This window comes from Rana temporaria, chromosome 1 (assembly GCF_905171775.1).
Source record: "Rana temporaria chromosome 1, aRanTem1.1, whole genome shotgun sequence".
In the NCBI taxonomy this organism is placed as follows: Eukaryota; Metazoa; Chordata; class Amphibia; order Anura; family Ranidae; genus Rana; species Rana temporaria.
In genome coordinates, this window is record NC_053489.1 from 85,521,950 (window position 1) to 85,542,574 (window position 20,625).

Here is a 20,625-nt window from a genome sequence, read left to right on the forward strand (position 1 = left end):
TTCGTCTTTGAAAATTTCAAAAACGTAGTTTTTTACTTCACATAAAATTTCTTTTTTTTCCATCACATAAAGTGATGGTGTGTATGCGGCATTAGGCCGGGTTATAGGCCATACATCTACAGAAGATCTCTAGTTGGGATCTTCATCTTCGGTCAGAGGCAGTTATATAGAAGGTGGAGGATTTCTTTCCTATTACATCACTTATCCTTGGTTTGCTCTGGTTTGAAGTCACTAACTTACCTATAGGAGGACTGTACATCTTTAGCCTTTTTGATCATCATCTGATGTGTTTTTTTGAAAAACAGAACATTCACTTTGTATTTGGACACATTAGAATTTGCTGCAAATAGGGATACCTGTTTTGTGTTGTGATATCAGGAATATCGACAATATATGCATTTACTTACTTGGTTATATTGGTTTTCTTGGATATTTTCACGTTCATTTGCGCAGCTTGTTTTTTATATATGTCAAATTTTTGTGTGTGTCTCACATTTTTAAGTTGTAACATTATTGTTAATTGTTAACATTTAATGTAAACAGACAGCGCAGTATCACCCCTTTTTTGTGCTTGTATCATCACATGAGTGGATGTCAGCTTGGTATTGGAGGAAGAACAGAGCTAGCCTTGGAGCCAATGATGTGTGTATGGATCTGGGATTCCAGGGAGAGATAACCATTTGCCACATGGGATTTGAGCAGGGCCGGCGCTACCACTAGGCAGACTAGGCAACCGCCTAGGGCGCCCTGCCACCTAACGCGCCTGGCTGCTGGTTATTCTACTCCAGTCCCGCACTGTCCACAGAGCTTCCAACTATCCACCAGGCAACGGCCACTCTGACATGTATCAAGCAGCGCCCCCCGCGGCTCTCCGCTCTGACATCATGTATACTGTGTACAGTCCAGCAATAACCAAGCCCTCTGCTCTGATGTGTATTCCCCCCTCTCTGCCCTGATATCATGAGGTCACATGTGTCCAGCATCCCCTCCCCCCCAAGGGCGCGGTCCGATGTGTGTCCAGCAATCCCCCTCTCCGTTTTGAGATGTGTTCAGGCAGCAGCATGCTCCCCCTCCCCGGTCTCTGTCTGACACTCTGACATGTGTCCCGCACCGAGGCCGCTCTCCCTCTGCTCTACAGTGTCTTGTGTCCATGTCCAGCAGCACTCCGTCCCCTCCTGGCCCCCTCCAGGCCATGTCACTGGCACTGAGTAGTACATGCATTGTGGGATATAGCGTGGCTGGTGGTGGCGCCTGGCGGCGGCTCTCTGGGCTTGGGGACAGGTGGAGCCTGGAAGAGGCACCGACAGATACAGCAGTTCACGTTGTCGGAAGTTTTCTGAGCTGGTGTGGTGAGTAAAAACTGTTGCTTTCTCTCTAAATTAATGAGATTGTATATGGCAATTACATGGAATTTTAAAATGAATGTGTGTATGTATATTGACTGATCTGCCAAATGCCCCCCCCCCCCCAGGCTGCATTGATTGGCAGTGGTGAAGCAGCATTGATGGGCACATGTGAGACTGTATTTGATGGGCACATGTGAGACTGTATTTGATGGGCACATGTGAGATGGCATTTGATGGGCACATATGAGCACTGCATTGATGGGCACTGGTGAAGCGGCATTGATGGGCACTGGGTGAGGCTGTATTTAATGGGCACAGGTAAGATGGCATTTGATGGGCATATATAAGGCTGAATTGATTGGCATTGGTGAAGCGGCATTGATGGGCACTGGTGAAGCAGCATTGATGGGCACAGGTGAGGCTGTATGGATTGGCACTGGTGAAGCAGCATTAATGGGCGCTGGGTGAGGCTGTATTTAATGGGCACAGGTAAGAGATGGCATTTGATGGGCACATATGAGGCTGCATTCATTGGCATTGGTGAAGTGGCATTGATGGGCACTGAAGCAGCATTGATGGGCACTGGTGAAGCAGCATTGATGGGCACTGGTGAAGCAGCATTGATGGGCACTGGTGAAGCAGCATTTATGGGCACTGGTGAAGCAGCATTTATGGGCACTGGTGAGGCTGTATTTGATGGGCACTTGTGAGGCTGCATGGATTGGCACTGGTGAAGTGGAATTAATGGGCACTGGGTGAGGCTGTATATAATGGGCACAGGTAAGATAGCATTTGATGGGCACATGTGAGGCTGCATTGATTGGCACTGGTGAAGCAGCATTGATGGGCACAGGTGAGGCTCTATTTGATGGGCACATGTGAGACTGTATTTGATGTGCACAGGTGAGGCTGCATGGATTGGCACTGGTGAAGCAGCATTGAGGGGCGTTGGGTGAGGCTGTTTTTAATGGGTGCAGGTGAGAAGAGGGCTGTTGCTACCACTAGGCAAACTAGGCAGCCTAGGGGCGCCCAGCCACTGGTGTTCCTACTCTCTTCTCTTTGCAGAAAGCAAGCCTCAGCATCAGCAGGCAGCCACCGCTCCATTCACACATTGTGTCAGAGGTGCAGGGCTGTGTCTGTGTCCAGACTCCAGAATGAATGGAAGCAAGCAAACATTCATTGATGGGCACTGGTAAGTTGCATTTGATGGGTTCTGGTGAGGCTGCATTTGATGGGTGCTTCATTAGAAAGGTGGGGTATACATGGGCAGGGCAAAGGGTATGGGGTTAGAGGTGGAGCCAAGGGGGGGCGGCTAAATTAGGTTTCGCCTAGGGTGTCAAAAATCCTTGCACCAGCCCTGGATGTGAGTGTGCATGCTTCCTATAACTTGGCAGCCAAATTGTCTGGTGAGTGTTCAATTTACTCACTGGTGGATGAGTTTTGCACAACAGTCTTGTCATCACTAGAAGCACTTAGGGTGATTTATTCATTGATAGCACTGATTATTACTGAAGAGGAACATTTATTTCACTGATGTTTTTTGGGAACTTTCCTATATGAGCTTTATTTATGATTCACTTGGGACTCAGATTTATGATTGCACATTTGCACTTTAATTAATGTTAGATCTAAGCGCTGCAATTCTTTATATTATATTGTATTATTTGGGTGTTAGTGTATTGCACTTTTATTGCTAGCAGCTTCAACATTTTCTCTATTTAGTGCTGGCTGTTTTTTCTTAACTTTTTGGGATTTTGGGAAAGCTGAGGATCACAGATTTCATGGGAGTATGATAAACCACTGTGTAGGAATGCATTATTTTAGGATTTGGTTTTCTTAGCTTTCCCAGGATCCTGCAAGTTGACCTAGCAATGTCACCAGCCCTTAGGTAGTATACCATAACCTGGGGTTTAAAGGATAAGTTCACTTTAAAAAAAACAATAATGAATGCACATTTTTTTGCAGGTAAAAAAAAAAGCATTTACAATTTTTTTTTGTAGGAGACTGGAAAGCATTGCACCAATGATCAGTTGATCACATGTGCTATGTAGGATTCCTACAGACTGTCAGTGTAAGCTGTCTGCTCATACATTGTACAGGCAGGCAGTTTCACAAAGACAGAGAGACTCAATGAACTACTAGAGTACTCAACAGTACCCTGGAAGTTCATTAACCTCCCTGGCGGTATGATTCTTTCAGAAAAAAGGTGCTGAAAGCGCTACCATTATTTGCAAGGAAATTTGGTGTTTTATATTGTAGGCCTGTAATTCTTAGGAATAACTCACTTAAATCTGACCAAACAGGAGTCTAGTAGGCATCCCGGGTATGACATTTTTTTAAAAACAAAATTATAAATTATAATCTAATAAATAACTATAAATAATTATAACAAATAATAATATAATTATAATAAAAATGATTCAATAATGTAATCAACTCAAAATCACTGAAATTTGCTCAGTTGCAGAATTGTCGCTGCAACTTTTATGACGAATTTCCCCACAAATTGCTATCGCACAATTCTGCAAGTGATTATAATTTATTATCGCTGTTTTCTAGCAACTCTAAAACCATTTTTGACATAAAAAGACACTTTTGGTTGCTATGGACAATATACAGTTTGCAGGCAGAAAAAACTGTTTTTATTTTATAAAAGTACATGCAGGACACTGGGCAGACCACTGGGGACAAGGGGTGTGTGTAATTTTTACATACAGTACTGTAATCTATAAGATTACAGTATACTGTATGTATAGTGTTTGTTTATTTTTTTGAATTTGGCGCCGTTCTCCGCTCCCGTGCGTCGTAACGTCGCAGGGAACGGAGATCGGCGGCACAGTAGGACGCTGTGTGAATCGAGCGAGGTCCTGCTCGCTCACACAGCGCGGTGGCATCGCTGGATCCAGGGACAAGGTAAGTAAACCATGCCTGTGGATCTAGCGAGGCAAGCCCGAGTCTGACTCGGGGTTACCGATCGCAGCACAGAAATCTAACCCCGAGTCAGACTCGGGAACACCGCCAGGGGGGTTAAGAACTACAAGCTGACAGGCCGCAGCCCCATGTGACCGCACTCTTTTCAAATAGTGATAACGGATACAGGGAGAATATCCCTGGCCTGCTGTCATAGGGAATGGGGGGATTGGAGATGTTACATGTTCCACCCTAAAAACCAAAGGTGAACTTATCCTTTAAGGTTAGTATTTTTTTTTTTTTGCTTTAAAGACTTCCTAACCGTGCCATAGCCAAAAGACAGCTACAGTGTGGCTCTCTCGTTCAGGGAGGGCTTCCATGGAGGCCCCCTGGAACCACGCCTTTCACGCACCCCCTGGGGCACGCATCTGGTGCTCACTGTGTCCTTCTGCGTCCTTTTGACACAGCTAATCACAATTTGTGGCAAAGGGTCAATCACAGCAGCCCTTTACCAAGTGATCAGCTGTGTCCAATCACAGCTGATCACAGTGTAAACCGAGTTGACGGTTATCGTATCTATTTTTCTCATGTGCTGTCACAGCGTGAGGAGAGGAGAGCTGGTAACTGGAAATCCTGACAGGGGACATGTGCACAGATAATCAAGACACTGATCATCAGTGCCTTGATTATCAGAGCAGCCACATCAGTGCCAATTAGTGCCCAACAGTGCTCAGTATATGTGCTCATCAGTGCTGCCTATCAGTGTCCATTAATGCCACCTATCAGAGCCGTATATCAGTGCAGCCTCAGTAGTGCCTCCACATCCATGCCCATCAGTGAAGGAGAAAAATTACTTATTTGCAAAATGTTATAATAGAAACTAAAAAAACTATTTTTTTTCAACATTTTCAGTTTTTTTTGTTGTTTTTTAGCATAAAAATAAAAAAAACAGGGTTGCACCCTGCTTTCAACCCATGCCTGAACCTGACTACTCTCTTGTTTGCTGCTTGCCAAGACCCTTTCATGGACCTGGATGAATGTAGAGATTAAATGACAACTTAATTAAAAATAAAGAATGGGAAAAAGACATTCGACAAGCAATAAGAGAATTTTTGCAAATTAATAAAACACTAGAGTCTCCAGCTCATCTCCACATTCAAGAGCTCTGTTGAAGATCAATTGTCGCTTACCCCTTATGCCTCGGTTAGGTCTGTGTCTCCTGACAGGAGGCACCACAACATTAATCCAACTCCTTTCTACCCAAAGCTAAGAAAATTTCTAAGTGGTATTCTATTTTAAATATTGTTATCCAGAAGCACATGTAGGGGAGATACTGGGATTTGTTGGCTGCTGTACCCCATACACGGCTTAATATATATATATTTTTTCAACCAAAATTTCACATGGGGATTAGGGTATCAAGTGGGTTAGTCATTTGGTTTGTATACTGCCAATTATTAATGTCTTATTCCAGAGCACATCACGTTATTTACTAAGTTCGTGCTATTGATGGAATATACAAAATGCCCCTTTACACTCATACAGACACAAAGGCTAATTCTGGATGGTAGCCAAATAGTAAATGACTATGTTTTCAGCGGTGTGGGAGAGAAATCCAGGTGAACACACACTGATAACATGCACAATGTATACAGTATATACCAAAAACTTAAAGTTATGGAAACGTCTTAATGTACAATATTGTACCACAGAGCAAGTTCTTAGGCCTCATTCACACGAGGCGGACTCCGCAGATCTCCGCTGAGCCGACGGATGACAAGCTCCTCTCTGCTCACTGAGCGGGGAGGGGCTTGTCGGGCACCGCTGTCTCCTATGGAGCGATCTGATGAAAACGGACAGCATGTCCGTTTTCATCAGATCTCACCCGATCCGATCCGCATGGACGGATGTGGACGTGCCCCCTATACGTCTGTTTTTAGCGGATCGGATAGGGTCAGATGTCAGCGGACATGTCTCCGCTGACATCTGACGCTCCATAGGGATGCATGGAGCGGCCGTTCAGGTCCGCCAACAAAACTGACAGGCGGACCTGAACGATCCATCCGTGTGAATGGGGCCTAAATGTAAAGCACTCCGTTTTAACTATTTAAAGTAATGTTTAACCCCAAAAAAAATTAGTTTTGGAAAGAGTAGGGAATAATTAAATGCCTTGTCAGATTTTCTTGCCATCTGTATCCCATATTGACCTGTAAACACAACAGAAAGTAAGAGGAAATCTCTCCAAAAATGAATAAAAACTTTAAAAAGTATTATTAGACAGTTGTAAATCACCAGAATAAAGCTGGCCATACAATAGTAGAATTTGGTTTTAAAAAAATGAAAATGTTTGTTTTAGGAATGTTCGGTTGATTTTCTAATCATTACTGGGGTCAAATCAACATTTGTTTTTGATCACAATGACAAAAAAAGTTGAAGCAGACTGGAAATTTTTTCTTAAACAAATGAATTGTTTTCATTTGGGAAAGTCCATTCACTCCAAAATTGAATTTTGAAAAAGAAAACATTTTTGTGAGTACTGTTGAATGACATTGGTCATGTCATTAAATGCACTGATAAATAAGGTGCTAACTAGATGGTATCTGGTCCCATCCAGAATATACAAACCCCCCCCCCCCCCCAATATCCCTCTCACTGTTTTTGAGGCTGTACTACTCTGGGTTCACATGTACATATATGGTGGGAATGTCCCATACTAAGCTCCTTTTGGTCAGAAATCTTCAAAATATAACCCTTAAACCCGATCCCTCAGTAGCACTTCTGAACAGAAAACTATAAATCATAACACCCCGCCAATTCAAATGACTTATTTTTATAACCACGGAAGCTAAACAGACTGTAGAAAAAGCGTGGAAATCGAGCTCTCTCTGCATAGAGTAAGTCAAAGTGTCACACAATATATGATACATGCTAAAACTTCAGCTATACTGCTAGACAAAGTTTCTAATTTTGAATCCTTATGGAGACCTTGGATCAAACACTATTTACCTCCTGGTTTGGACTGTTCACTAATTTCTCCCTGAGAGATTATAATATCCACCCCACTACTATGATTACCTTCACCTGATTCTCTAACCATTGGTCCCCCTGGACATTTCTTTCTCTCTCCCCTCTGTGCCTTATCCCCTCTACTAGGTTTATTCTTGTTAATTATCTGATGTACCAATTGTAATAGAAGATGCTTTGAATGGTTGGGATTTTTGACCTTCGCACCAGATAAAGCCAAGCCAAGAGAACGAACTTGGCCCTGGTTTAGCCTAATTTATTCCCCCAGCTATTCTACAACACATTAACTTTATATTTCTTTATAGGTTCATTCTATTCTATTCTCTTCATAGATGACATAATTATATTATATTTTTCCAATCAACCTAATTTCTAAATTACAGGCATACCACACTTTTAAGTACACAATTGGGTTTATTTACTAAAGCTGGAAAGCACAAAATCAGGCTCACTTCTGCATAGAAACCAATGAGCTTCCAGGTTTTATTACCAAAAAACAGTGTTGATATGGCGCACTCTGAATATAGCTGTCTAAAAAGAACAATAAAATATATAAATGGAAAGTGGATGGCAGGGAAGGGGTTAAAATCAATATGAGTCCATATATGGTATATAGTCCATTGAAGGAGGTATACAGGAAAGTTGCTGAGTTAGTAGATGGCTGCCAGTCCGAAAAGCTAGAAGAGGCTCTGAAAACAAACAAAAAGAAAGAGAACGGCGCCCTCTAAGTGCAGCATATTTAAAACATCTTTAATATAAAGGGAATAAAAACACTCACATTTGAGTAGAGATAATCAGGCATGTCAAGGGTTAAATGTGTTTCATCTGCATTAGTCCTGGTGAAGTGTGTACATCACCAGCTGATGGTGGAGATCTGAGTCCTGTAGCAGTCCTATCTGCACTGAATGTGTACAGCGCTGGCTGGCGGCTGGGACGGGGTTCGTGGAGTCTCCGTGTTGTGATGTTGTCGTTACTTCTGGGATTCAGGTTGGCGGGCGGTCCTTCGTGATCAGGACATGCGTGTCCCTTCTTTAGGCTTGAGAAGGGACATGGATGTCCCGATCGCAAAGTACCCCCCGCCAGCCCGAATCCTGGAAGTGATGACAACATCACAACACGGAGCCTCCACAATCCCCATCCCAGCCGCCGGCCAGTGCTGTACACATTTAGTACAGACAGGACTGCTACAGGACTCAGATCTCCACCATCAGCTCGTGATGTACACACTTCACCAGGAATAATGCGAATGAAACACATTTAACCCTTGACATAACTGATTATCTCTACTCAAATGTGAGTCTTTTTAATCCCTTTATATTAAAGATGTTTTAAATATGCTGCACTTAGTGGGCGCCGTTCTCTTTCCTCTTGCAGGTTTTATTACCAAAGCTTAATTGAACCACCTGGGGTTAGAAGCTCATTGGTTTCTATGCAGAAGTGAGCCTAATTTTGCACTTTCCAGCTTTAGTAAATAAACCCCATTGTGTACTTAAAAGTGGGGTATGCCTGTACTTGTCATCAAATAACTGCCATGAAGCTATGATTATGACACTTCATGTTACATAATCTTATCCTACAATCCGCTAGGTTATCTATTTTCATTTATAAGAGTTACTTTCCTGAATGATTACACCTTTTTCTACTATACTATTGTACATGTTCTGTTAATGGAATACCGTATTTTCCGGCGTATAAGATGACTTTTTGGATGCAAAAAAATGCATCCAAAGTCGGGGGTCGTCTTATACGCCGGTGACAGTCTGCTGCAGGCGTCCATGATTTGAAAGCCGCGCCTTCTTCTCAGACTCTCCTGTGATAGGCGGAACACACATTTTCCCAGCAGCGCCTCTGTTCTGTGTTCCTCCTATCACGGATGCCTTTTCATCCTCGGACGAGAGGACATCCGTGATAGGCGGAACACAGAACAGAGGCGCTGCTGGGAAAATTTGTGTTCCGCCTATCACAAGACAGTCTGAGAAAAAAGGCGTGGCTTTCAAATCATGGACGCTCGCAGCAGACGGAGACTGTCACCGGCCTGGAAGCCAGAAGCTGCAAAACGTGAGTGATGGCACAGTGGGGGCAAGTGATGGCACTGTGGGGGCAAGTGATAGCACTGTGGGGGCAAGTGATGGCACAGTGGGGGCATGTAATGTAATGGCACAGTGGGGCATGTAATGTAATGGCACAGTGGGGCATGTAATGTAATGGCATAGTGAGATTTAAAAAAAGCCTGTTTCTGTCAGCGGTTGTTTCTGTCAGCGGTTCTGGCTACCCCTCAGCTTCCAGAAAGACTAGAAGGAAGGGGGTAGTCTTATATGGCGAGTATATCCCAAAACCAAAACTTTTCCTGGAAAATTAGGGGGTTGTCCTATACGCCCAGTCGTCTTATACGCCGGCAAATACGGTATCTATTTCTATTATATTATTGTATATGCTCTGTTAATGGAATTTTGTTGATAATTATAAAATTCAATAAAATATTTGAAACAGTAAGACTACATTCACACAGGGGCAACACGACTTCCAGCACGACTTTGGGAGGAAACTTGGACACGACTTGAGTATGAATCACAGCGCGACATGAGGCAACTTACAAGGCAACTTCAAGTTGCCTCCAGGACAGGAGGCTTTCCAGTGGCCAATCAAACAAGAATCAGCTCTGTGGGAGGGAGGGGTTTGCCTGAGAAATGTATGTTCTCTTCCTGTATTGTTGCTTCTGTTAAGACAGTGATCCGACAAGTCGCCTAGAAGTTGGATTGAAGTAGTACAGGAACCTTTTCTGAAGTCGGAGCGACTGCAGTAGTGTGCATTAAGACGGTTCCATTAACTTACATTGATTTTCTCATGCAGTGCGACTTGAGGTGACTAGGGGGTGACTTGAAGTCGGATCCAAAGTCGTCCCTGTGTGAATGGGCTCTTAATGTACTGATAAAAATGTTCATAGAATGTTTACATTAACATTCGTTCAAAAACTATTGGTGTATGGCCAGTTTAAATGTCCTCATTTCAAGATGGTCCCTCTATTCCTATTTGGGTGACAGCTTTCCCTAATTTTCAGTCTCAATAATACATTAACTCAAAATCTAGGACCAATTAAACAAGAAAAGGTTTTATATAGTAGAGGTGATCCTATCAGATGGGGTTTCTTTGGGTACCGTATGTTGTGTGTCTACATGCTCTATTGATATGAATAACATATTGGGAACACTTTCATTTTTTGGGCTGCTAAATGATGTTCCAAGACCCAGGCAGCAACTTGAGTGCTAAATCCTGGCTACTATTAATTTACCCTCCAAGAAAAAGTGTTCTCTTGTCAGGTTCACAACTGTATTTTATTGTTAAAGTCTAAACTACCTCATGTCCTTCCTGAAACATCAGTAGAACCCTGTATGTGTCTGTACTCATATATTTTATAACCTTTGCCACACCGTTAAACTTTGATTCCCCTCATATTTTGTGTTTGATGGCTATTTTGTGCTTCACTTTTGGATATTTATTCAATGCAACCGATGCAATTTTCCTAGTTTTTCCATAGCAATCTTCCTTAAACTGTAATATAAGTTCCATTTCTGCACCTGAGGGATTGATTTTTTTCTAAATTGAAAACTAAAATCTTGATGTCTTGTATCACCAAATGTAATTTACTTGAACAAACAGGCGAGCTATTTGCTTTAGCCTAAAGCACTAGAAAAAAGACATTAACAAATCAAAGGAAAACCAAGATTAAATATAGACCGGGATAGATTAAGAAGGCTTTATTATGGCTGGGCTAGACAACAAATTAATGATTCCAATGTAGAATGCATATATATATATATATATATATATATATATATATATATATATACACATATACTGTGTGTGTGTATATACAGTGTATGTGTGTGTAAATATATATATATATATATATATATATATATATATATATATATATATATATATATATATATATATATATATATATATATATATATATATATATATATATATATATATATATAATTTAGCGTGGACTTGTTTTCCATATGGAGCTAGATATAGCCATTCTACAATTTTCTTCAATATCCAGAAAATATAGCCCCATTATTGTTTGTTTTTAACATAAGTTTGAAAGGACTTTCCCTTTTCTAATCACATTCTAAATATATTGGCAGATGGTATTAGATTGAAGCAGAGGTAAATTGAGCCACGAAAGTGCTGGAACATAACTATATAACACACATATTTTATAATGTGAGTAGCCACTTATGGAGTTTGAAATCTTTGTTGCCCCGGGTGTGTGTAAAAACTGAACTCCAGGCAGATACTAAAAAACAACATAATTTTGTGTAGCGCTACCCCCATAGGAGCCGCTTAAGTCTGTTCAGTCCGTTACTCTGCCATTCAACCCCAAGAAGCATCTCAGCCCCTACTGGCACACCTAGCAATGTGGTTAATGAAATAGCACAGTAATGACAGACAGATTCAGTTCAAACAGTTTAAGCTCTCTCAAATTTACTTTGTCATACACATGTGCACTGCCAAAAAATGTGTTTGTTTTCCTTTCATTCTTTTTTTTTTTCCTGGGTCATTCGTTATAATCGAAATCCGTTATTTTGAATACATTCAAAAACTCTAAATTCGAAAATTGAAAATTCAGAAATCCAAAAATTAGAAAATCCGAAAATAAGGACTAAAATTCGAAAATTTGAATATCCAAAAATAAGAAAGAAAATCCCAAAAAATTTGAAAAGAACGAAAAGCCAAAAATAAGAAAATCCGAAAAATCCCAAAATGTAATAATCAAAAAATTTGAAAATCCAAAATAATAACTAACTAATAATAACCAACTATTAAATTATAGGTATTGGAATTTCCTTTCAAATTTGGCTATTAGTGAATGCAAGGAATACAAATGTATCCAAAGTTACGAATTATCCAAAATAACGAATGCCACATGTAAACTAATGGAACGTAATGAATTAATAATAATAAATAATAATAATAAAAAGTTTTTATTATTATTATTATTATTATAAATTAGATTCCATTAGTTTAGATAGGCATTCATTATTTCGGATAATAAGTAACTTTGGATACATTTGTATTCATTAGGTTCACTAATAGACATTTTTGAAAGGAAATTCCAATACCTATAATTTAATAGTTAGTAATAGTTATTATTAGTTATTTCAGATTTTAAAATTTTTGGGTTTTCTAATTTTCGGATTTTCGTTCTTACTTTCGGATTTTCAAATTTTTGGATTTTCATTTTTATATTTATATTTTCCAATTTTCAGATTTTCAAATTCCCGAATTTTAGATTTTTGGATTTTCAGATTTTTGATTTTCTAATTTCCGGATTTTCGAATTTCCGAACTTCAGATTTTCTGATTTTCGAATTTCTCAATTTTTGGATTTTCGAATTTTGGAAAAATGTGTTAAACGGGTTTTCGTTAATCCAAATATTTCCGAATGAACTAATTTGTCAAATTTAATCAAAAAACTATTTCGGATTAAAACGAATTGCACATGTCTACTTAGTCAAGAGAAAAATATATTGGTCAGCTAAATCATGAATAAACAGCCAAGACTTGGTTGAAATAGTTCTCAAAACAGTCAATAACAATTTGCAACAATAAGTAAATAATATCAATGTACACAGCAATAAGAAGCGTTTTTACAGCGTTTTAGCGTTAAAAATAGCGATATTAAAACGCTCTCCATGCATCTCAATGGACCCTTTCACATCGAGTCCTGCAAGCAGCATCTTTGGAGCAGCTTTTGGGCCCTCAAAAAAACCGCTCCAAAAACGCCCCTCTCCATTGAAATGAATTGAAAGCGCTGCAAAAACGCCTTAACCTTTCACACTTAGGCACTGCAAAAACGCCCTAAAACGTTAGTGTCTTAGCGGTGCTTTACCAGTGTTTTTCGGGCGCTGACAGTGTGAAAGGGCTCTGAAAGCACTCGGGCTTTCACATTGGGATTGCAGATGAGGCTTCTTTCAGGCACTTTACAGGCTTTTTTTAACGCCAAAGCGCCTGAAAAATGCTCAAATAACGCCCGAAAAACGCCCGAAAAACGCCCCATTGTGAAAGGGGCCTAACAGTAATAAATGAACTGCCCAAGCAAGCTTTTTATTGCAGTAAATAATAATATGGCTAAAGGGGAACCCCAGGCCGGCCTAAAGTACCTTTAATACTAATGAGCAATGAGGTTACATAAACACCAGTGATGTGTCCCCTTTAAGGGTAATGAAATGGCAATGTTCAAAGTGCAAGGCCTTGCGATTATCTTCACTGGCAGGTGGAGCTCATAGAAGGCAATAAATCCTCAAAATCCATAGAAAGGAAATCACTAGGCAGCACAGTGGATTTGATCTGGCAGTAACAGGTCCTCTTTACCCTTCCAAACTGTAATGTCTGCCTATAGTGTTAAAAAGTGGGTAATGCGTCAGCAAAGTGGGCAAATGGTCCTCTCACTCGTCCTGCAACCAAAAAAGGGGGGATGTCCTGGCATGTAGTTCACTTTGCGACTGGCCACCTTGCGACTTGATCACCTCTTGCCCCCAGCTGCCTGGAGATGCACTGGAGATCTCTCTCTGGTGGGACGCACATCTCACCCTGTCTCTGGAACCGTCTCTCAGCAGTCTCTGGAACCATCTCTCAGCAGTCTTTGGAACTGTCTCTCAGTAGTCTCTGCAGGTCCCCTGGACACATCTATTCCTCTCTCTCCCTTGTAATGATCTCTCATCAGCCTTCCAAAATGGAGTCATTAGCCAGTCCATCTCCTGCAGAGCAGCCTGGGATTTCTAGTTCTGTCCCCTTTAAGATCAATGGGCCATTTGGTGAATAGGACTGCATGTCCCATGATTCTTTGCTGCTGCTGGGGCTTCTGCTGATTGGCTCCTTGCTGCTGCTGCTCCACTGGATCCCTCCTTAGAGACACAGGAGAAGGAAGCACAGGAGGTGGATGCCTGTGTGTGTGAGAGGAGAGGGAGGGGGGAATCCCCCTTGCAGATGCTGACAGGCATGTTTCTCCCTTTCTGCCTGTGTGTGTATATCAGTCCGGAGGCGGCCAGCTTGGTAGGGCACCCGCTACACATTCATTTTTCATGTACCTAGTCATTTTATAAGGGCAGCCTCTCCTACACCTCCAGCCCAAGGCTCCTACTAGAGCAGACTGGTGGCACAGGGTGGCAGGAGTGCCTATGGTGAAACCTGAATGACTGGAACATCTAGCTTTAATGTAGGCAGCAACTGACAGCGGCAGAGAGACAGGTCTGATAGGTGTACAGAGCCAGGAATCAATTTGAGTTAGCAACAGGGTAACAGAACTGCAGGCAGATTAGTCTTTAGGAAACACGCTGAAGGTCAACCGTAGGGATAGGCATAAATTCTGATTGTATACCCGAACCCCGTTAAAGACTACAGGAGCTGAATCTTTCTGGCAATTTTTCAAGCCTGATAGGCAAAGGACTATCAAACAAAGGGCAAGGGGAGATGGACATTGCCCTGGGGATATGTACCAAGGCAAAATCCAACTGGAACATGAAAATGCACAATTTGTTTAAATAACATGCCTGGGGATAGCTTAAACCTTTTTATTTAACCTGCTGGCCATTATTTTAGCCAGGATTTTATCATCTGCACACAGAAGAGAAATGGGCCTGTACAATGTGGTTTCTAATGGATTCTTTCCCTCCTTGTGCAGTACTATTATCGTGGCCTCGGTCATTGAGATGGGCAACTTCCCCTCTACCATGGCCTCATTAAGTACTTTTATAAGTTCTGGGAGCAACACTTTCCCGTAGTACTTATATGTCTCTGCCGGAAGCCCATCTGGTCCCGGGGATTTCTGGTTAGCCATCTCTTTGACTGCTAATTGAGCCTCTTCTAGAGTTACCGGGGCCTCCATTTGCTCTTTCTCTATTCCCGTGAGAGTTGGTAATTCTAGGTTCCTGAAGAAGCGTTCCAATTAGCACTTTAGATTTCAAACGTTTGAGTCCCATAGACTTTAATGGGGTTCTAAAGTTCACACAAACTTTTGGTCTGTTCGCAGGTTCTGGTGCGAACCGAACGGGAGGGGGGTGTTCGGCTCATCCCTATTGAGGAGGAGCCTAGGGGAAGCTGCTTTGCACGGTTTTGACAAGCAGCCGGCAGGGAGAGGTGTGGGGGTATGGGATTGTGGCTGCGGGGACCTGCACTAGAGAAGTGAATGCCTGTTAGATCGGGACTGAGCAGGGTTTGCTTACCCACCCTCTACCAACATTCTTTGCTGGGAGGAGTTGGGGTGGGTAAGTAAACCCTGCTCAGACCCTATCTGAGAGTCTAGATTGAGGAGTGTGGCAGTGACAGAAGAGAGAACCTGAAGGGGAGAGAGAATACAGTACAAACCTTCTCTCCAGCTCAATGCTGACAGTAGGTGAAACGCTGCTGTCAATACTTCTATCAGACTGTAGCGGCAGAAAGACTCTGCGTGGTGCCCCCCCCCCCACTTCACATAATATCACTGTGCCCAGGGCAGCTTCCCCTCCTGCCCACCCCTAGTCCCGGCCCTGAGTACACCTGTCATAACAGAATTATGTAGGCTTCTATTGATGACCACTTCCTTTGAGAATAATATTTCTTTAGTTGTTGTACTTCCACTTTGACTATAGTGTTTTCTGAATCACTAATCTGAAAGAAACATGGAGGTTAGGAATTCTGACATTTTGTTGGCTTACTTACAGCATGCTGTATCAGGTCTGAGACTCCAAACTTTTAAAACCAGTTATGACAAGGGAACTAACATTTGGCACCCTCCATAACCCTCTCATGACAGCTGTTGTGTATTTGTAGTCACAAAGTTGCATTTTTAAAAGTTAAACTCACGTGTGACCCCTAAAATGCACTTGAACAATTATATGACTAGCTTAACACTTACACTGTAGATTTTGTAAGTAGATGGTTGGTGTTTAGACTGTATGTTAAGGGGCACATATCATTTAGAGGCTGTGAATGAAAAGGCATGATGTTTGCATTTTCTGTGCTGCCAACACATAACTATGGGGGTTATTTATGAAAGGCAAATCCACTTTGCACTACAAGTGCAAAGTGTGCTTGAAATTGCACTGGAAGTGCACTTGGAAGTTCAGTCACTGTAGATCCAGGGGGGACATGCAAGGAAAATAAAAAACAGCATTTTAGCTTGCACATGATTGGATAATAAAATTAGCAGAGCTTCCCCTCGTTTCAGATCTACCCCTCAGATTTACAGCAACTGCACTTCCAAGTGCACTTTCAGTGCAATTCCAAGTGCACTTTGCACTTGTAGTTTGCACTTGTAGTGCAAAGTTAATTTGCCTTTCGTAAATAAACCCCTATGTGTGTTGTAAAGGCACCAAAAAATGTACAACACAAGTGCATACATTTGGAAGTCAGCCTAAATGATTGCAAGCAGAGAGAGCAGGACCAAGAAGGAAGTAAAAATGTTATGTTTTGAATTTCAAAAAGATTCCTATGTATTTTCCTGTCATGTTCTGTGTTTGGAAGCGAGAGAAGATACGACAATCACATAAACGACCTAAGTGGAATTTGTGCATTTTGTGTGTTTTTCCACTGAAGTCCAGAAATTTGTTTTCACACAACACACCTCCAGAGAGGGAGAATTTAGCTGGATCACATGACAGAATGTAAACACATGGATCATGTGACCCCTGTCTTGCCTTGGTCAACATCACAGGTAATTTGAACTCAGGATTTTCTTTTATGTATTAAGTTTATTTTTACTGGTTATTTTGTACACAGTTCTCTCTGGTTTTAGAGAATGCCTACAGCAACACTCTGCTTTGACATAAATGCATATTGTCAGAAATTCACATGACAAAAATATTCATGGGGTAAATATTGTTTTCAGTCAGACAATGTCATTCATTGCAAGGCTTTATTTATTTTTTAACACCTAACCTACGTTAGAGTAGTTTCTGGTGTGACGTTAGTAATGTTAACAAGGTCAAAACATCCCATAAAGTTTTAGAGAACCTTGTAGTTTTAGTTTTATCATTGAGCAGTTATATTACAGGGTGTGACAGTAGGAGCTGCTGTCACTGCAAAATTGGTAGTTATATAATTATTATAATTCATTATAGCCGCAAGTCCGGTTTTAAATGTCTTTTTTCCTTTCAGAAATGACACTTTGTGCAGGGACAGTTCTAAGTACGGGAAACATGCGATATTTCACATGCTAACTTTACACCCCCCCTAGGTACGAAATTTAAAGGAATATTTCACTTTTATTGTTTCACTTTAAGCATTATTAAAATCACCGATCCCGAAAAAACTGCAGTTTTTAAAACTTTTTTTGCATTGATACATGTCCCCTGGGGCCGAACCCGGGTCCCCAAACACTTTTTATGACAATAACTTATATAAGTATATAAGTATATAAGCCTTAAAAATTAGCGCATTAGCTTTTTCCCTCCTCTGCTGCTCTGTTTGGGTGCTTACACATAGCCGACAGCTGTGGCCAGTTACCAAGCACTAGCACTGTGACATTGAGGCAGTCAGTCATATGCCCCTCCATGAAAAAAAACTCCAACAGTTTGTGTAGGTTAGGAGGGCCCTGCTTGTGAAAGTCTACAAGACAAAGGGCGAGGCAAGTGTTACAAAAAATAACTGTGGATGGGATGAGTTGATGAAGAAAATAAAAATTCCAGTTGTGAAGTACAGGCAGGATAGGTTTCTCTAAAATGTGAGTTTTCATGGATTGCCGTTAGGGGTTCCACTGGAAGGGAGAGACTCAACAGAAGACAACAACAAAAACCTGGGGAATGCCCAGGGAAAAACCAAGCCTACTTACCGACCAGCTTGCAGAGAACCAATTAACCTGTCTACTGTATGCGTTAAAAACAGGGGTTCGGTCCGCACGCATTTGCAAACGCATGCGTGAGCCACAGAGCCGCGCCAAGGCACCCTGCAATATCTGTGGTCCTAACACTAAACAATGAGCGTCCCCACAGTGGAGGCACATGCATTTTAATGGATAGACAGGGGCAGGTGAACTGAAGGGAAGCCACCCCTCCTTTAAAGGTACAAGAGCACACCAAGCACCCAGCATGTAGCACAATGGCTGCAAAGGTGTTGGTGCACTGATGGACCAATATAAACACCACAGGTGAAGCATAAACATGTCCACTGCCCCCATCTATAGCTGGCCATAACAGTAAGTAGCATTGGAAGGCTAAAGCAGATAACAACAAAAACCTGGGGAATGCCCAGGGAAAAACCAAGCCTACTTACCGACCAGCTTGCAGAGAACCAATTAACCTGTCTACTGTATGCGTTAAAAACAGGGGTTCGGTCCGCACGCATTTGCAAACGCATGCGTGAGCCACAGAGCCGCGCCAAGGCACCCTGCAATATCTGTGGTCCTAACACTAAACAATGAGCGTCCCCACAGTGGAGGCACATGCATTTTAATGGATAGACAGGGGCAGGTGAACTGAAGGGAAGCCACCCCTCCTTTAAAGGTACAAGAGCACACCAAGCACCCAGCATGTAGCACAATGGCTGCAAAGGTGTTGGTGCACTGATGGACCAATATAAACACCACAGGTGAAGCATAAACATGTCCACTGCCCCCATCTATAGCTGGCCATAACAGTAAGTAGCATTGGAAGGCTAAAGCAGATAACAACAAAAACCTGGGGAATGCCCAGGGAAAAACCAAGCCTACTTACCGACCAGCTTGCAGAGAACCAATTAACCTGTCTACTGTATGCGTTAAAAACAGGGGTTCGGTCCTCACGCATTTGCAAACGCATGCGTGAGCCACAGAGCCGCGCCAAGGCACCCTGCAATATCTGTGGTCCTAACACTAAACAATGAGCGTCCCCACAGTGGAGGCACATGCATTTTAATGGATAGACAGGGGCAGGTGAACTGAAGGGAAGCCACCCCTCCTTTAAAGGTACAAGAGCACACCAAGCACCCAGCATGTAGCACAATGGCTGCAAAGGTGTTGGTGCACTGATGGACCAATATAAACACCACAGGTGAAGCATAAACATGTCCACTGCCCCCATCTATAGCTGGCCATAACAGTAAGTAGCATTGGAAGGCTAAAGCAGATAACAACAAAAACCTGGGGAATGCCCAGGGAAAAACCAAGCCTACTTACCGACCAGCTTGCAGAGAACCAATTAACCTGTCTACTGTATGCGTTAAAAACAGGGGTTCGGTCCGCACGCATTTGCAAACGCATGCGTGAGCCACAGAGCCGCGCCAAGGCACCCTGCAATATCTGTGGTCCTAACACTAAACAATGAGCGTCCCCACAGTGGAGGCACATGCATTTTAATGGATAGACAGGGGCAGGTGAACTGAAGGGAAGCCACCCCTCCTTTAAAGGTACAAGAGCACACCAAGCACCCAGCATGTAGCACAATGGCTGCAAAGGTGTTGGTGCACTGATGGACCAATATAAACACCACAGGTGAAGCATAAACATGTCCACTGCCCCCATCTATAGCTGGCCATAACAGTAAGTAGCATTGGAAGGCTAAAGCAGATAACAACAAAAACCTGGGGAATGCCCAGGGAAAAACCAAGCCTACTTACCGACCAGCTTGCAGAGAACCAATTAACCTGTCTACTGTATGCGTTAAAAACAGGGGTTCGGTCCGCACGCATTTGCAAACGCATGCGTGAGCCACAGAGCCGCGCCAAGGCACCCTGCAATATCTGTGGTCCTAACACTAAACAATGAGCGTCCCCACAGTGGAGGCACATGCATTTTAATGGATAGACAGGGGCAGGTGAACTGAAGGGAAGCCACCCCTCCTTTAAAGGTACAAGAGCACACCAAGCACCCAGCATGTAGCACAATGGCTGCAAAGGTGTTGGTGCACTGATGGACCAATATAAACACCACAGGTGAAGCATAAACATGTCCACTGCCCCCATCTATAGCTGGCCATAACAGTAAGTAGCATTGGAAGGCTAAAGCAGATAACAACAAAAACCTGGGGAATGCCCAGGGAAAAACCAAGCCTACTTACCGACCAGCTTGCAGAGAACCAATTAACCTGTCTACTGTATGCGTTAAAAACAGGGGTTCGGTCCTCACGCATTTGCAAACGCATGCGTGAGCCACAGAGCCGCGCCAAGGCACCCTGCAATATCTGTGGTCCTAACACTAAACAATGAGCGTCCCCACAGTGGAGGCACATGCATTTTAATGGATAGACAGGGGCAGGTGAACTGAAGGGAAGCCACCCCTCCTTTAAAGGTACAAGAGCACACCAAGCACCCAGCATGTAGCACAATGGCTGCAAAGGTGTTGGTGCACTGATGGACCAATATAAACACCACAGGTGAAGCATAAA